This window comes from Mustela erminea, chromosome 6, assembly GCF_009829155.1.
Source record: "Mustela erminea isolate mMusErm1 chromosome 6, mMusErm1.Pri, whole genome shotgun sequence".
NCBI lineage: Eukaryota > Metazoa > Chordata > Mammalia > Carnivora > Mustelidae > Mustela > Mustela erminea.
The window spans coordinates 69494555-69513331 of NC_045619.1; the positions used below are offsets into that span (position 1 = coordinate 69494555).

General features: G+C 42.5%; 1 protein-coding gene across 6 annotated transcripts in view; it reads left to right on the forward strand.

Moving 5' to 3' along the window:
* Positions 1-1414: 1414 nt before the first annotated feature.
* SOX5 (SRY-box transcription factor 5) overlaps positions 1415-18777 on the forward strand; it is a 985042-nt gene continuing 967679 nt past the window's right edge. For 3 of the 6 annotated variants that reach the window (XM_032349912.1, XM_032349920.1, XM_032349919.1), the window contains exon 1: positions 1592-1997. The gene's annotated coding sequence lies outside the window, so the exon portion shown is untranslated. The other 3 variants (XM_032349915.1, XM_032349916.1, XM_032349918.1) reach the window with 3 other exon arrangements.

An 18777-nucleotide genomic window follows, 5' to 3' on the forward strand; every position in this document is an offset into this window, starting at 1 on the left:
GTGGAAACGTGGAGAAAGGATATATCACTTTTCTAGGTGAATATATTGTGATTGGTATGTGTTGCGTGCATTAAGAAACTGTATTTGCTTACTAGCTGCCATTTAGAAACCAGCCAGAAAAAGTCTGAGAGAGACCGCACAGACAGGCAAGCCATAAGCCTCCCTCCCATGCTGCTTCAGTGCCCTGCTCTTCCAGGCGCGTGAAGAATAAACAGACTGTGGTCATTGATCTCCTGGTGGTGTTGTTGCACTCTGGGAAATGCTGGGGGGTGCCCAGGGACGCGGCTTAGTCAATGGATGCGCATCTGAAGAAAAGCAGCGAGAGGAGGAAAGAGAACATGCAAATCGGCCAGAGAAGAGGAAGGGAAAAGCAAGAAAAAGAAACGTGTTGCTCGTATTGTGTCTTAATCTCTTACCCGCTGCCGCCCTCGTGACATCTCCCCTCTTGGACGCCAGGTCTAGGGAGATCACTCGGGACCCCAGAGTCCCCCCGCCCCCCGTCCACCCTAGTGTGAGATTTAATAGGGTTCTTCTTTTTTCTTTTTTTCCTTTTTTTTTTTTTTTTTTACCCCTGGCAACCCGGCAGCTGTTCTAAGTCAATGAAAGTAAGATTGGAAGAGATAAGCGCTGGAGCAGCCTGGGAGCTGTCAGAGCACACACTTAGATCAGCCCCACAGCTTCGGCCCCGAGCATTACCTACGGAGTTTCTTCCCGTGGTGATGTCACTCTGAGGGTCTCTCCCTCTCTTGCCTTCACGCGCTGTCTCCAGTGTCGCTGGACTCCAAAGCCCAGCGCCCAGCCTTTCCCCCCTAAACATCATTCTTTGGTTCTTGGGCATCGGGTCACTTGGGTTCACCCCCACAAAACAAAACCAGTTCAATCACCCGGAGGCAGGGGTGAGAGCGCCTCAAAACTTTTCTCCCCCCGCACCCCAAGGAGTGGGTGGGCTCAAAGTGCCGGCGGCGGGACCCGCGGGCGGGCGCACAGCCGGGCTCGGGGAGGTAGTGGTCGCTTTAAACACCGAACCCCTCGCGGCTCCAGCCTTCGCGCCGGGCAAACGGCGGCTCGCCTCCCAGAAGGTTCCGCGGACGCCCGCAGGCCCCCACACGCACCCCCATGTACGAGCTTTACTGTGTGCAAACGGGGGTGAGGGTTAAGTAGGGGCCCAGGTAATGGTTCCAGGGCAGCGGGTGAGGTTCCAGCGCAGGGAAGAAGTTGACAAAGGGGACCTGACTAAACAGGAATGCGTATTTATAGATGCGAGCTCCGCCGAGATCCGGAGATAGCCCACTCTCCTTGCCTCCTTCCCCTCCTGCCATTCCATTTTATCGCTCCTTTAAGTGGAGGGCAGATTTTTTTTTTTTTTTTTAAACATTCCTGCACCGTGTGGTTAATCACCGCGTTATTTACAATCTAGTTACTCTGCAGCAGACGGGGAAGCAAACTCTGGGGCTCCTTGGCTTCGGATGGACAGAGAGGGCGGCCAGGCGGCGAGCTGCAGGAAGGAGGTCAGGGTGGGTTTACGGGAGCTCGGGTGCGACCTGGAGGGAGTCGGAGCCCCCGGCGCCGCCCCCGCGCCCGCGCCCGCCCCCGCCGCACCCCCCGGGGCGGGCGCCGGGCCGCGGTGACCGCCGGCTGGTGCGCTGCCCTCGCCTCCCCCATTGTTCCTACTGTCTTTTTGCCTTTTGTTATTTGCACTCGCATTGTGTTGTTTGTCTCTGAAGCCGCCTCATGACCAGCAAAGGGATTTCACCTCGTCCTTGAGAGCCACACGGGGAGCGAGAGCGAGCGAGCGAGAGCCGGGGGGGAGAGGGACACGCGCGCGCGCACACACACAGACACACACACACACACACACAGACACACACACACACACACACAGAGTGAAAAAGGCGAGCCACCAAAACCCATCTTCAGTCTCCTCCCGGGGGCCCCCAGCCCGCCACTGTGCCACTTTGCATCCCACGCCAGAGGAGACATTAAGGAGACCCGGTAAGGTGCGTGAATCGCAGCGTTTTAACTTTGTTGTTCGTCCCGATGTTGTTGTGGGCAGACCTCCAAGGCGCAGAGCTCCCCTCAGCCGCTCGCCGTGCCCGCCACTCAGCACTCGCTCCCGGCTCCAGCTGGAGAGCCGGCTGAGGAGGGAGGGGGCCGCCACCGGAGTTTCCTCAAGTACGGAGGGAGGGGGACTGGGCTGGGGGTGAGGGGGAGGCGGGAGGCGGCTCGAGACTCGAGGTGGCCCTGTCATCCTCGGGGGGCGGCCGGCCGGGAGGGGGGGGGACCCCGGAGCGTGGGCTTGGCCCCCGTTCAGGAAATGGGATAACTTTGGAGATGTGTTGGGGAGCCTGCGCGCCGCTGCCGGTATTGTTTTGGAAGTGGTGGCGGTGGAGGTGGTGATGCGAGATGAGGGCAGGAGTGCAGGGGAAAGCCGGGGCGAGCCTGTGCATCTCGGCTCACGCTCCAGCCGCAGACCCTCAAAGTTGGACAAAGCTCTTCACCTTTCCTGCAGTATAACCGTGGCCCCCAGCCCACCCCGCAATCTTAATATCCCCCCTTTTCGTCTTTTTGTTTCGCTTTCTGCAATCCCTCTCCCTACTCGTCCTCCTCTCTCCCGCCCGGAATTTTCGGAGACAAGTCTCATCCTTCAGAATTCTAGGGATTCCAGCGACCGGAAGCTTTAATTTTCCTTGCAACTACTTTCCTCCCCCCACCCCCCTCAGTGTACGAAGCGAAACCGCTCACGTGTTGTGTCACTCTAAGCGCGGGTTTGGGAAATCTCGCTTGCACTTTGGGCTACGGTCATCAGCCAGGAAAAGAGGTTATACGACTTGAAATCAGGCTGGATCTGGAAATGTTTGTGTTTGATAGTAGCAGTTTCTTGAGAATTGATCTGCTGGCATCGGGTGCACAGGGAGGACTTTGACATATTTTAATAGTCATTTTCCGTACACTTTGCAAAGCGAGTATATTAATACATAGATTGACCCTGGTGACTGTCTGAAGACGCTGGCCCCCGTGACTAAAATCAGAGTGCGGTGCCTGTGAATTCATTTTGATGTCTTCCCTTCTCAACTAAAGCAGGTCAAAATGAGGAATTCTGTGAGTATTCAGAGCCATAGTCTCAGTGTCAGCCAACCCAGGCACTCTGGGTGGCAGTCAACTGTACTTCTTCAGAAAAGTTTAGGGGATTTGTTCTATCCCACTTGAGAGCCTCACAATATCCAGATATCCAAAGTAGTTTGTCAAGAAAGGCATGAGCCGATTTCCCCAGAGACTGCCTTGAGGCTCAGCACAGTTCTTCAGTCCAGGGCAAGACCAAGGGAGATCTGTGGGATTTTGGGTAATAAGTGTGGGAATCTGCAAAGGGACTAGACAGAGTGATTTGTTTCCTTGCTGCTCATAAATAATGGCCTCTAGTATCCTTAAAAAAAAAAAAAAAAAGAAAAAAAAAAAGCCCACGCAAACAAAACAGGCCAATGAAGTAGGCGCGTGGGAGATTTGTAGGCAGTGGACATTTGAATCAGAAGAAAACACAGCAGAGTTTTTGATCAGGATTACAGGAGTGAGGCTCGATTGCCAAGAGTGATTAGGTTAAGGGCCAGATGGTTTTAAAGTATACAGAAATGTTTTTTAAGTTTGACTTTTACAGAACGAAAAGGAGGACGATTTCTTAGAGTCTTTACAGAGCTGCAAAATTTTGATCTAATTTTGAAGGAATTCAGCTTTATGTGAACTGTTGTTAGCTCTGATAGGGAAAGAATCTGGTTTCAAATGTAGATACATGGAACAAAGTTTCTGGGGGGTGCTTCTTCCCGATTTAAATATAGCTTCCAGGCTGAAGCCTAGATAAATTCAGTCACAATGACATAAAATCAAAAGTACTTACACTGAAAGTTCTCTTCGGCATTGTGCAAAGTTCTCCTGCAAATTATGTCATCAACTGTTTATTCCTCAGAACTGTGTTAGATAAAAATCATAAGCATCACTTAAAACTGATGCAATACAGCTTTAAATCCTCAGACTAGTAGGGATTGCTTTTGTTTGCCTAAAAGGTAGATCTTTCATCACATGAGTTGTTTAAAAACATTTAATTGTGGGGGTGGGAAGGGATGTGCATAATTATTTAGTTATTTGTGTTAATTATATAGTAGCATACTTGCTTGGAAATTTTTTTTTCTTTCCAGTGGTCTTCTAACAATCTTGTACATGAAGAATTAATAGAGTTTTTGTTTGCTTGTGGGGATTTAAAAAATCCCTTTCTGTAGCCTTTTGGAATGGGCAATATTGAAGCAATCTGAGATAGACTTGAAAGAGTAAACTTAGTACAGAAAAAAAGAGCTTTAACTCTTAACAGAGAAACTCTGTATTAGTTTTGTTGTTGAGCTTAAACAGTTCTGGTTGAATGGCATGTTATATACAGCGTTCAAAACTCTCAAACTTATTTGGTAAATAACCAGGCATTTGAGATTCAGTGGTTATTTCAAGTTAACTTAGTTCTATACATGTAAATGCACATCCTGTTTAGACTGACACATGACTTTGTGAAGGAAAAAAAATGAATATATGCTTATAAAGATGTTATCTGCGGAGTGTATGGAGTAAATAGTAAATAACAAAAGAGTGAAGTTTATACTCAGGTATGATGGCTTTTTTTGGGGGGGGCCCTTCTGGGGAGTAAGACATGAGCTATAGGGAAAGTTTAAAATTTCATTTTCCAGTTAAAAGAATGGATTTGAATGCTTGAATAATTTTTTTTAAAGCAAATGAAAACTATGATTAAAAAAGCATACTGTCTTCTTGAAAAAACACTACTCATTTACTAAGTGACAGGCAGTCATTGTTTTGAAGTCATGTTCAGATTGTATAAAAAAGCAATATATAGGGCAGGATAAAACTTGTTTTTAGTGATCTCCTAAAGTACACAGGATTTCAAATAACTCAGAGTTCTAAGGTTGAATACTATTTAGATTTCCATCAGGTAAAATTGTGATGTGATTGATTGGCATACCCTGGATGTTCTACCCAATATCCAATCACCTGCAGTGGTAAAAATGCTATAATTAGAGTTTTGAGAGTAACCTAGAAAATTTATTTGTCTAGGCCTGAAGTCAATGCATTCCCTCACACACTCGTCACAATTTTTTTAGCCTGAGAAATGGAGGCTTATTTTAAAGGCAAAGAAAGTGCTTGGCTGTTTCAAATAAACTATATCCTGAACCTAGATTTGTAGATAGTTAATAAAATAAAAGTCCAATTTTGTTCCAAACATTGTTTAAAACACCAATTTGTAAATTGTCTACATTTGGTTTTCATATGTTAATGATTTGGGATCTGAAACTTCTTTCAGAAAGGCATTTTGGTTTATCTTAAAAAACACCATACAAAACTGTCTAAACAACTCTGTAAATAAACTGTTCCAAATGCCTCAATTTGATGAATGAATTAAAGAATTATAGTTCTTAATCCAATTATGATCAGTCTTGTTATTCCATTTCCCATTTGGGGGAGCTTGGGGAGTGGGAATGGTAAATGATTCTCAAATGTGAGTAGGGTCTTTGTTGTTTATTTTCTGTGTGTGATGTAACATAAATAATTACTCATACCTAACAGGAGAAAGATTTTAGATGTAGAAAAGTTATTTAATGATTTTCAATTAAACCAGGAATTCATTTGAATGAAAAGTTGCTTTTAATGGAAGAGTCAAACAAAATTTTTAAGAATACAAAGCAAGGATCTAACCTTTTGCTTAAAACTAATGGATTTTTATATTTCAAAGGGGAGAAATGGAGCACTTACGGCTCAGTAGTGGGACAGATATTTAGGCACTCTTAGTTGCTTTTAGCTGGGCCATGTTGGGACATTTCTGTGGTGCTTTTTTTTTTTTTTTAAAGATTTTATTTATTTATTTGGCAGTGAGAGAGAGAACATGAGCTGGGGTAGTGGGAGAGGTAGAAGCAGGCTCCCCGTGGAGCAGGGAGCCTCATGCGGGACTTGATCCCAGGACCCTGGGATCATGACCTAAGCCGAAGGCAGGTGCCTAATGATTGAGCCACCAGGTACCCCTCTGTGGTGCTAACCTAACTTTGTTCAGTTTGTGTTTAAACTTTACTTTGTTTATAAAGTTTAAACTTTACCATGTTCAATTTCCTTGTGCTTAAAATTCAGGGGAATATGCTTTTGGGGTTGTTTCCTCCAAATTCCTACCCCTTTAACTGCCTACATGGGTGCTTTTGAATGCTCTCTATCAGGGCCCTGAACCGTAGGATGGGCCCTTGATAACATCCTGGTTTGCTTTGCAGGACCCTTCTGAATTCCTGCCCCATTTGACCAATTTAACCTCTGGCTCATAAGCTAATTAATTCAAAAGTGTTAATAGCTCATGATGGTTTAATTCTCTAGATGTGGTTATTATTATTATTACTGTTATTGTTGCAGTCTATTATGGCTGTTTAATTCCTTTGAGAAAGAGTTGGGGAGATTACAGGTATAAAGTGAAACTGCCAGAGGAGATATTTATGAAGATAGGGATTTTTTTCAGTACTACTCAAATCATACCTTATAGGCAAGTAATTAGTCTGCTTACTGGTGAGAATGTTGGGCAGAAATATTGATAAAAGTAGGGGGGAAATGAATGTATATAAGGACTATATTAAATAATCATCTTTAAAAATTGAACCTTAAAAATAAACAAACCCAGGGGGAAAAAAATGTATCTCTAGGAGAGGTGGTATTGAATTCTATAGGTACAGGTCCACCCATTCTTTATTGTTTAAAGTTCATTGTAAATTAAAAAGGAAAAGAAAAACCTGATTCTATCTTTGATGCTCAATTACTTGTCATTCAGTTATTTTGTGATTATATGCCATCACGTGTCCAAAGGGGACAAATAATGCAGCCATCAAAGGGATGGAAGGGCTCTGGCTTGACCTCCAGTTGAATTCCCTGGAAGCTCAGGGGTATTGTGTTGTCACATGCAGCCCCAAATAAAGTCTTAGATGTAGGGATCTCAGGAAGGAACTGGGATGCAAGAGGCAATCCCACTCACTTTGGGGAGCTTCTCAGTTTAGGTCTACGTATAATTCTTCCAAGACTTCGCTTGGAGTTCCGAGTGTTCAGTGCTCTGCCCTGTTTACTCAGCTCCAAAGCTGGAGATTATAATGCTTTCTCTTATACAGATACTGCATGGATTACATTGGATACTGTGTATCAGATTCTTAGCATAGCATTTGTCATGAACTAGGTGCTTAGTACATGTTAGCTACAATCTTCTGTCCTAGTTAAGTCTTTTTGGTCATTAATAATGTTTGAAGCTTAATTTTGTACTTGCTTTGGACTTATTTGAGTCCAAGAAGAAAAATATATCACTTCCCTGAGGCTGAGATCAACACTTTAAAATAGTGATTCAGTTAACGTCTATATATGATCTCTGACAATGTGGTTTTATTAAGATGCTGTATTTGGTACAAGTGTGAATTCTATCTTTTATTCATAGAAATGTTCTTTCAGTAATTAACATTTTATCCTACATAATAGGTGAAGGCAAACAAAAACTCTAGGACCTCACTATAGATCTCTCTTCTTGTTATCCTTTCTGATTTCCCATTACAGATACACACTAGTGAAAGTTTATTGTGACTTTATCCATAGATAGTTATCTGCCTCTGAGTAAGATGGAGTTATAGTACATGTAGACAGAGATTCCACTTGGGAAAAGAAATAAATCTGACTTTGTAATGTTTGCCCTTTGGAGTCAGCTGTTCCTTCAAAGAGAACCTCCTAGACTTGTTTATGTTGGGTACAAGGAAAAAGGCACAATAAATATATGATTACCTGTGTGAAGAGATGATGTGTAGTAATGTGGAAAAATTAGTGGATGTTTCTTCTTCCAGTGATAGGGAAAATTTCTCTGTAAGTATCGGCTTCCTTTGCTATCCGAAAGTAGAGCATTCCAGTGAAACCTTTCATGAGCTGAAATGGTGTAAAGTGAAGAAGCAATTACCTTTTTATAAAAGCAGAAATCTTCTTTGGATTAGTGAAAACAGGTACTAATGTAGGTGTTTCATAAAAGCAAAATGGTGTAATGCCAACTTTTGGGTAGTGGGGTAGGGGAAACCTATGCAAGTGACCAAAGATAAAGGAAATGCTTTTTTAAAAAGCAAATAAATAACTTAGGTATTGCATTGATTTGGATCCCTCAAGAAGCAGATGACAGGAGGTGATTAGACATGTACTAAGAGGGCAGAAAGCTGGGAGAGTCTTTCAATTGTGATGCTGGCTTGACACTTATGGAAGGAGAGACAGAAGGGAGGAGAAAGCTCTACTGTCACGCAGTCCAGGACAGGTTTGTCCCAGCAGATGAGAGTCAGCCATTGGAAGAGTCCTCTGTCCCCGGTCTGTGTTCAGTCACTGGATGGGAACAGCCCCCTTGAAGCATGGCCTTGGTGCACAACTGTTGCTAGAGACACGGGGGCAGCAGGTGGGCACTGAGTCCATTCTGATCCTGCAAGGGGAGATCTGAGTGATACAGTTGTGGTTTGGCCATCTAGCCCAGGAGTTAGTAGCAGTAGCTCTGGTCAAGTGGGCTTGTTGCTAAAAAAAGACCAGGCAATTTCTTGACGCTCTTGGATACTTTATTTTTCTGCACTGCAAAATGAGCATAATGATAATATCACCTTGCAGAATCACATTAAATGAGGTTGTATGAAATTATATGTAAGTCCATAGTATGGTGTATAGCATAGAGGAACTGCTCAGTGTATACGGTAGTCCTGAACTTATGCATGGGGGATACATTCCAAGACTTCCTGTGGATGCCTGAAACTATGGAGAGTTCTTTTTTTTAAGATTTTATTTATTTATTTGACAGAGAGATAGAGAGGTCAAGTAGGCAGAGGGAGAGGAAGAAGCAGGCTCTCCACTTAGTAGGGAGTCCTATGCGGGACTCTATCCCAGGACTCTGGGATCATGACCTGAGCCAAAATCCAGTCTGGCACTCAACAGACTGAACCACCTGGGAGCCCCCCGTGGAGAGTTCTGAATGCTATATATGCTCTGTTTTTTCCTATGCATTCATACATACCTATCATAAAGCTTCATTTACTAATGAGATGCAGTCAGAGATTAACAAAAATAACTAATAATCACAAAGCAACTATAACAATATACTGTAACAGAATTTATGGGAATGTGGTCTCTCTCTCTCTCTCTCACTATTTCTTTTCATACCGCACTCACCCATCTTGTAATGGTGTGAGATGATAAAATGTCTGCATGATGGGATGAAGTGAGGTGAGTGATGTAGGTGTTGTGACGGGGCGTCAGTTTACCACTGATCTGACCAGAAGGAGGAGGGTCATCTGCGTTCTGGAGCATGGATGACCTCGGGTAAGTGAAACCACAGATGGGAGGGGGTTATATATTGGTTTCTTTTTAATGTACTCATCACATGCAACTGAGTGGTATATAGCTGAATGTATCAGGTGAGAGTAAATATAGTTGAACAATAGATACTGCATGTGATTAGAAGTCATTGTTTTTGCAACAAAACGTCCTTAATGTTTGCCTTTAATAAATACCTCCGTTTATTACTCCATGCCTCAAATCCTTCTTTCTATCAGCTTATAAACCACACCGCAGATAGAACAACTGACCTTGGCCATCTTCAGGTAATTTGCCCTAAAGCGTGAGGTAGGCAGAATGCTCTCTTCATTTCCTTACCCCTCTAGGCTTCCTATTCAGCTGAGAAGCAACTTGCACTGGAAGTCTGCATTTTATCTTGAGCCTCAAACACCTTGCAAGTCTTTGCTCCCCTCTGTTACTGTTCCTAAACCAACTTGCCGCACCACAAAGCACTGAACTCAAGTGGCCCTCGGTGCTGGCTCCTGCTGTGATGAGTCACAGAGCGACCAGCACTTTGTTGCGTTAGATTTGATCACTGCCATGAGCAGTCCTTCGATTGTCAGCTAAGAGACCCTTCAGGGAGTTGTCCCTTAATAGAAAGTCTCTTTTCTTCCCTCCTGTTGTAACTTTAAATTAAAAGAAACTGTAGAGGAGCGGGTGGCATTGCAGCAGTTCATTCTTCTACCCACTGGGAGAACGACATCTGAGAAAAGACGTTATTGGACTGAGAATTGAGTTGTTGCTATTTTTTCGGGCCAGCATGGGGGGGGGGCATGGTGGTGGAGGACGAAGACCATGTCGTTTAGACTCAGGCTGAGTCTCAGTAATGCAATGGAGAGCAGTCCTTCTGTGTGTGCCAGTGAGCATTTTTTGGATATAATACACTGAGTTAGGGTCTTAATTTCTAGTGCGAGTCACAGGACCACTGGTATTTCACCCTTACTTTTTGGGTGGTTCTCTGAATTCTAGTGTGGGAAACTGGCACCGGGACAACTCCAGAGTCCAAGGAGGATGGGAGGCAGGAAAAGAGAGCTAATTTTTGACACATTCCTCAAACAAGTGACCCCTCTAGGGAATCTGTGCCCAGGATAAAGACTGCTTACTGTGAGCCTGTTGGCAGAGTTTCCCCCCAGTAGTGAGCACTGGTTACTTTAATGTTAAAAAGGCTGATGAACTTAACATTTGCAAGAGGAAAAGAGATGTTGGTACTTCTGATGCTGTGTTTTCTAGAAGCTGTTTCTCACTAAATTTCTGATTTAATTCTCTGCTGTCCCGGGCTTTATACCCTCCATAAGTGCTGGTCCATTCTCACCCTGGGTTAGGGCCTGGCCCCAAGTCCGGTGTCTGCTGAAATTTCCTGGTGTAATTCATGGCTACTAAAAGCGGAAGTTGTTTGATGTGTGACGGAAGTTTGCATGTGAGTTCTGGCCATGCTTGGTGTTACTATGCAGCATCGGCTGTCTTTCCCCTGTATCTGGCACATTCAGTCTCATTAATTTACTCTTGCACTGGGAACTGCTTTTGAACAAGTGCATACTATTTCTTATAATTCGGTGTTGACATTTCTTTCTTTCAGCCTCACTCCACTGTACCTTCACTACTAGAAGGACAGTAGTGCCTTTTCTACATTGCATCAGAAATGCAGTGATAATTTTAACACATACTAAATAGACAGACAGATCTGCCCATATGTAGAGATCCTTAATGCTCCCACTATTTACTTCCAGGAACTTACTCAGAACGCCCCTGCCTGCAAATGCTCTCCCCTCCCTGCTTCTTTTCCCCCCATCACTGTCTATTGGGATTTTCTTAACCTTTCTCTTACCACAAAGTCTTTATTCTCCTGGCACCACTGACCGCTCTGCACTGTGAGTCTCACTGGATGGAGTGAGATGTGCGAGGTGTGCCTGCCTGCATTGCTACCTGGTTTGAAAGGGGTAACTCAGAGGGTGACCAATGCTTCTCATTAGAAGGGAAACTCCATGAGGGTGGCATGTTGTGTCTGTCCGTGGCGTAGTCACAATGCCTGGAATGGAGCAGCAGAACAGATGATACCTGAGCTGACATATCTTGCAAAGTGAGCTTCAGGACAGTCCTGCAGGACATGGAAGTGGGAAAACCAACAGCCCTTAAGCACTGACCTGTTGCAGGCACGGTGCTAGGCACTTTATGTGCATAGTCTCCTCTAATTCCCGCAGCCCTCCTATTAGGTGAATAGTATCCCCTTTTCATGGATGGATGAACAGACTCCAGTGGGTCAGGTGGCGGCCTTTTCTTTTTTCTCCAGCAAGGGAGCAGGAGAGTCATGGCCTGAATTTCAGTTTATTTGACTCTGCTACTTATATTCTTTCCCTCATACTGTGGCCAACATGCTGGTGTGGGGGCACTTGCCATCCCTGCCTGTCCCTCACAGGGGATAGTTGGGAGGCACAGGTGAGAAGTCACAGAAAGTGATCCCTGGAATGCCCAGTAAATCCTAAATGATGGCTATTATTACTGAGTACCCACTGATTCATTTATTAACAAAAAGATATGTATTGAGCACACAGATGCATGTTGTTTGCACTTAATAGGAAGTATTTTATGACTTGAAGTAGAGATGAATACTTAAAAACTGACATCAAAGGAAATGATGGAACAGTATTTCTCAAAGGTGATCACTCAGTCACCTAGTTGAAAACCATCAACTATCTGGGATATTGTTAAAAATCTACCTTTCTGGCCCCTACTCAGACAGGGAATCTGAATCTCTATGGTTGTAGCCCCCAAACCCTGCATTCTTTTTTTTTTTTTTTTTTTTTTAAGATTTTATTTCTTTATTTGACAGACAGAGATCACAAGTAAGCAGAGAAGCAGACTCCCTGCTGAGCAGAGAGCTCAGTGGGGGGCTTCAACCCAGGACCCTGAGATCATGACCTGAGCCGAAGGCAAAGGCTTAACCCACTAAGCCATCCAGGCACCCCCCACACACCCTACATTCTTAACAAGGATGATTGGCAATTCTTTTGCACATAAACATTTGGGAACCAGTGATAAAAAAGAAGTACTGACTTAGCTTGGTACTAAGCTATAGATACAGCGTTTGGAATTAAAGTAAGATGCTCGGGGAATACGGGCTGTGCCAAGATAAAGCACAATCAGTCACTAGAGTTTTAGGCTTTTTTTTTTTTTTTTTTTTGGATGATGTGGTTTTTGGGAGTTTTGAAATAAAATAAAAAATACCCTTAGTAAATTTGAATATATAGAACATTAGCATGCTTAAAGTCAAGGGTGAGGAGACCTGTCCCAAAATGGGTTGGAGTTAGGAAAATGGTGGCAGTTATGTGCCTTCTCAGCTTGGAAAGAACTTTCCAAAAGAGCCAATCTAAAATGGCTGAATAAACTGAAGACCGGAGATTGATTTATTTATCCAGCTCTGTATCCCAAATATTTAAAACAGTGCTTAGAACATAGTAGGTGATTCGAGACTTTTGTTTAATGAATTAATAAAAACAGACAGAGGAAGAGAGTCATATGTGTAAAATAGTTTAGAATAGTTTGATTACGATTATTGTGAAGAAAGAAGTCAAAAAGTGTATGCTGAAAAGGAATCCTAGTGAGATAAGACAAGGACAAGGTTTTGATTAGACAAATATGGTCCTTAACAGGAGAATGCCTTCATACAAACAAATAAACAATGCAAAAACAAACCTGAGATTTGTATGGGATTAAATCATCGGGCTACTGTTGGTGTGTATTTTCTCGGGAGCTGCGATTACTACCTGAGGACAGGGGCCAAGTCTGTTTTGTTCTCCCTATGATCATAGTACTCACTAAATATTTATTGAACAAATGACAAATGGACTGGAAAACAAAGCTTTTAAATGACACAAAAATGTCTTGTAAGAAAGAGGGGAAAAAAATCTTTACAAGGGCTAATCAATAGATTGGTCATCATGAACATAGCAGATCTTCATAGGACTGCGTGTTCTCAGTCTGCTAGAGTTTAATGAAGTCTCCATCTGATTGTTTGCATTTCACCAAACACTGCCTTTCCTTCGGTGCCACTTTCATTTTACTGTTTCAAAAATTATCTATTTGATTAGTATTTGTTGAATAGTTCAGTCCGTGAATGAAGAGTCCTGACGTGGGCCCAGAAGGGGAGGTGGGTGATTGAAAGCAGAGGAAGAAGAGGGTTGTCCTCATTCCCTTAGAATGATCAGAGTGACATGGGATCCACATAACTTTGAGTAGCGCATTTGCTATCGAGCTCAAGGCTGGTTGCTGGGATCTTGAGGGGAAGGATGTTTGCTGAGGTAATGGCTGCAAAGGTGGGTTCAGCATTGTTAGAGGAGGCAACCATTCCTTTGATCTGGAAAGTGAGGCCAGAAATGTATTGCGGGAAAGATGGTAAAAAGTAATCCTAAACCTAACAGGAGTTTCAGTGGAAAAATGGCTCTAATTCAAGCAGTGTAATGTTAACATCAGTGTGCATCTATCTCATGGCTCAAGCCCCGCATACTGCTTTGGAAATAAAAGGAGATTGTGTAAAGAATTAGCAATACAAGGCATTTTTAAGTGCTTTATTGCAGAGGCCTGTGATACTCTGTGAAATCTATGCAGGCTTTTTCTTCCTGCTGTGCTTAATTTCAGAATCTGATGCTATTACCTATCCTTGGAGAAAAAAAAAAAACCACTCTCTGTTAACTCTTAAAAACCGAGTTTAACGTTGCACTTGCTTTCAACCTAATCTTTCTGACATTTCTTGGGAAGATAGAAGTGGTGTATTTAGCCACAGGTTTGCCTTCAAGTTTAGTACATAGGATAGCTTCTAGGGGGCAGCACTGGAGTAAGGGCAAATTGAAAATAGATGTTGAAAGCGTAAGTTTAGAAAGGGCTCAAGCAGCTTTAAGAACAAGTTCCCTGAAAGAGTCGGCATAGATTGCGTTTGGCTTGAATCCGGACCTGAAGCCAGAGAGGTAAATGGGTTATGCAGAAGATCAGGCAGAAGAAGGCAGGACAGGAGTTGACTCTTTTCAATACAGGTGGCTATCTTGGGGGACACGAAGACATGTCCACCAATAATAAGTTCCCTGGCAGGCCATCACTGTGCCCTTTCTTCTGTCTAGCTTGAAATAACCGTTGACCTTGATTGATTGTTTACTATTGCCAGGCATTGTGCTAAGCAGTTTATTTTTATTTTTATTGATTCTTCCTAGTACTTCTCTAATTTAGATGCAAATGTTGCCCCATTATACAGGTAACATTGAGTTTGCCCAAAAGTAGCATAGCTTGGGTAGTGGTGGAGCTGAGACTTGAACCCAGAGTGGTCGATTCTGAAGCCTGAGCTCTTACCTATGGTACTACGGGAAGTGTATTTTAAGTCCTGTTGAATCATCCCTCAAAATGACTTATTTTCCCCTTTCTTTATAGATGCACTTCTGTTATTCAAAGATAGGCTTTTTTCAGCTTATTTCTGACCTGTGGCAAAGTTCCACAAACTAGTGTCTCTCCTTACAATCTGCTGTGTTTACCAAGTTGGGTCAATCTTCCCAGTCTTCCTGACATACTGTTTAAATCATGCAGCCCCTTTCTCAAAAATTCAAAGTGCCTGAGTCCTCTACATGGATGGGACCTAGACTCTTAAGTCTGTATTTTGATGGTCTTATAATCTATCTCCACATCCTGTATCTTTTCAGGCTCATATTCAAACTTCTCCCTTTGAGAATAATTCGTTTCTGATTTGGATTCAAGTGAACACAATTTCCCAGATGATTCCCAAACAATCTGCAACGCGTCAGCCTTATCAACTTTTCTCAGAATGCTCACACCAGAGGCCATCTCATTGCATAAAAAGCCACAGCTCACACCTGAACTCTGTCTTACTCAGAGAAGTCTTCCAGAGTTGCTTTTCTCTCTGCTTCAAATTTGCTCATCAATTGACTTCTCTCGGTTCATGATCCGCTTGTCTATATTTCTGCTTTCTCCTTTTGTTTTGTCCCTTTATTCATTCAGCAATCAAACATTTATTGAACACTTACTATGAACCAGATACCATATGAAATGTCAGTGATGTATGATGTAGGCATACACCTTCTACACAAGCAGTTTCAGTCTATTAGGGAAGATAAACCTTTCTTTATCAATTACCTGCATTTGTGATTTCAAGTTGTGTCACTCTATTTCACAGAAGTATATGCATTCTATAAGAGAAATGTGTGTTATATTTAGGGGACCCCATCAGAGGAGGCTGCCATGAGGAAGTCACATTTGAAGAATGACTAACAAGGTAAAGAGGACAGTACAAAAAACTTTTAAGACAAGAGGGGCAGCATGTGCTGAGAATTCAAAGAGGGGGAGGGGTATGTTCTTGCAATTAGAAAGCCACCGGAGCTGGAGCCAAGTGACTGAGAAATGAGGCCCTAGAAGTAGGTTGGGATCAGATCATTAAACCTGATGCTCCGTGTTAGAAAGTTGAGTTCTTATAAAATGGGGGATGAGAACCTCACTGAATAGTTTTAGGCAAAAAACCAATAAAATTTGTGGTGATAGTGTATAGACTGAACTTAAGAGAGGCTATTGGTGTTATTTACACAAGAGAAAAATGGTGGCTTGGAATTTGGACTCTAGCAGTAAGTAGTGTTAGAGATGGAGACAAGAGGAAATACTTCAGGGGGAAAAAACATGGAAAATCACCCAATTTCAGGTGCTTTGTAAACTCTGCCTTCCAATCCCATTCCAGTATCTTACTGGGATAGTGCCTCTGGCAATTACCCATTTGTTTCCATGTTTCAAAGGTTCAGAAACGAGATGCAGGAGACTGTGTGTCTCCTGAGACCTCCCCTGACTGGATCTGTACCCGTTGTAACCCTTGACTATTCAGGCAGAGAGATTTGACACATGTAGTGCCTGCTGTCTGCATCTACGTGTATGCCTTCATGTTTCTATGTGTTCTGTGTGTTCCTTTTGTATGTATCATCCCTTCATTTAGAGTTCCTGAAACCCTACCCATCTCTTAATTTCCAAATTAAAATTTACTTTTTCATAGCATCCTCAAAGAATATACTGACCGGAGTTCTCTCCTTCTGATCTTCTGTTATTTACATCTATAACCACTTTTATGACTTAATTATATATTGTACCATATTGTAAGCATGTTGTGAACATGTCTTATCCTTTGAGATATAATTGTGAGTTTGTGCTTTGGAATGTAGATTCTGTAGTTCATTATTATACCCCTGTTTTGGATCCTCATTTACCTCTCTTGAGCTGGGTAATTTACTTAACCTCTCTCAGTCTGTGATTCCTCATCTGCAAAATGGGGATAATTATATCAATAAGCAGTTGTGAGGAATCAACGAGAGAATGGATACAAAGTACTTAAAGCAATCCTTGGCACATAATGAGCTTTACCATATGATGACATTTTATAGTTATAAATGTTATTCTTTGAAATCAGAAACCTGTATCTTATTACTACTTTTGTCTACTTGGAGCTCAGTAAATATTTATTGAATTCAGATTTGAATTTAAGTATCTTCTTGCAAGGGGATACAAATATAAATAAATCTTGGTTCTTATCTGTAAGAATCTTGATTTGGTAGGGGAGCTAGTAACATAAACTGGTATTTTTATTATCAGTGTGATAGGTGTAGTGATAGACTATTTTGAGAGCACAGAAGAGAGGTTGGGAAATTTTCTAAGTGAAATAATGTATGAGTTGGGTATTTCATTAATCAATTAAATACATTAAATACATATTACCATAATGTATGTACGTTGTGTAAACTCCAAGTTCTATAATAAAATAGTACTCCTGTCTTAGTAAGGATCATGCCTATTCTGATGCTACCACTTTTAACTCTGTATTTTTTTTTCTTTTTTTTTTAGAGATCGAGGCGGGTGTAGGAAGGGCAGAGGGAGAGACAGAGGGAGAATCTTAAGCAGGCTCTGCACCTAGTTTGGAGCCTGACACCAATGTGAGGCTTTATCTCACAATGCTGAGATCATGACCTGAGCCAAAATCAAGTCAGACCTTAACCAGCTGAGTTACCCAGGTGTCCCACAAGTCTCTATTTCTTGCTTTATTCCCTCCCCCCTTTTTAAGAAAGATTTTATTTATTTATTTGGCAGAGAGAGGGAGAACGAGCACAAGCAGGGGGAATGGGAGAGAGAGAAGCAGGCCATGGGGCTCGATCTCAGGATCCTGGGTTCATAACCTGAGTTGAAGGCAGACACATAACCTACTGAGCTAACCGAGGTGCCCCACAAGTCTCTATTTTTAAATCAAGTGTTTGCACCTTATTTTTCGTATCTAAAAAAAGTTATTTATCTATCTATTTCTTAGTATTCGGCTTTGTTATTCTACTCTTCCTCTACCTTGCCTTACGAAAACCACACATGTTCCTTTTCCCTTTTTTCCAATGTAATTTCATCCTTTCTTTTTGTGTGTGTAGAGGGGGTTAAATCAGTTCAGGAAACAGTTACATTGACTATGTAAATGTTATTTATCTGAGAATATCATCTGCTTATTACTTTTATGCTTTATACAACTTCTTTGGTTTTCTTGGAGTTAAGGATGATCTATATTCAAACCTAAAGTCTTACTAGGATTGTCTCATGTTTACCGGCATTCCTATCAAGGCTTAAAACAGGTGTGTGGCACATCCAGGGTGGGTTTTAGGGGCAGTCAGCCTCGGTGGCAAGGACCATTTTATTACTATCATAATTTAGAATTGTTGGAGCCAGATGATAATAAAAAGCCCACTGACTCTTAGTTATATTATACTTCTTAAAATTTCTGCAGACGCCACACCCCTTTATTGCCAGCGCTTGGGCACACTGCTCCCAGCAACATACACTTTGTAACACTCTGACCTGAGCTAAGTAGGGCAGGGAGTGGTGCTGGGAAGGGAGGAGGGTATTCTAAGCAGGCAGTGGAACATAAGTAAAAAAGCGAGGAGCGAGGAGGTGAGAAATGGCATGTTGCGTTTGTGAAATTACAGATAGTTCTGTGTCAGTAGAACATGGTAAGGACCGGCTCAGATGAGGTCGTGATTGTTGACGGTGGTCAGATCAGGGTGATCTTTTTATCATAGACTGCTATGCACCAGATTCTGTCTTGTTGGCCATGGGGGTCCTTATAGCATTGAGTAACATGGTCAGCTTCGCTTCTGTATGGAGTAATAAATGGCATGTTAGCCAAAAAAATGGATATCTGGCTCCTTAAGTCAGCAGTTAAAATGAGATCTTTGCATATTTGGTGAGATGTTAATTCTTTAGGGGTACCCCATCAGTAAAATTTTTAGAGTACACAGTTCTCCAGAATGTGTGTGTATGTGCACACACATTCGTAATTTATGTACATGTGTTGTACTTTAGCTAATATTCAGGTCACAA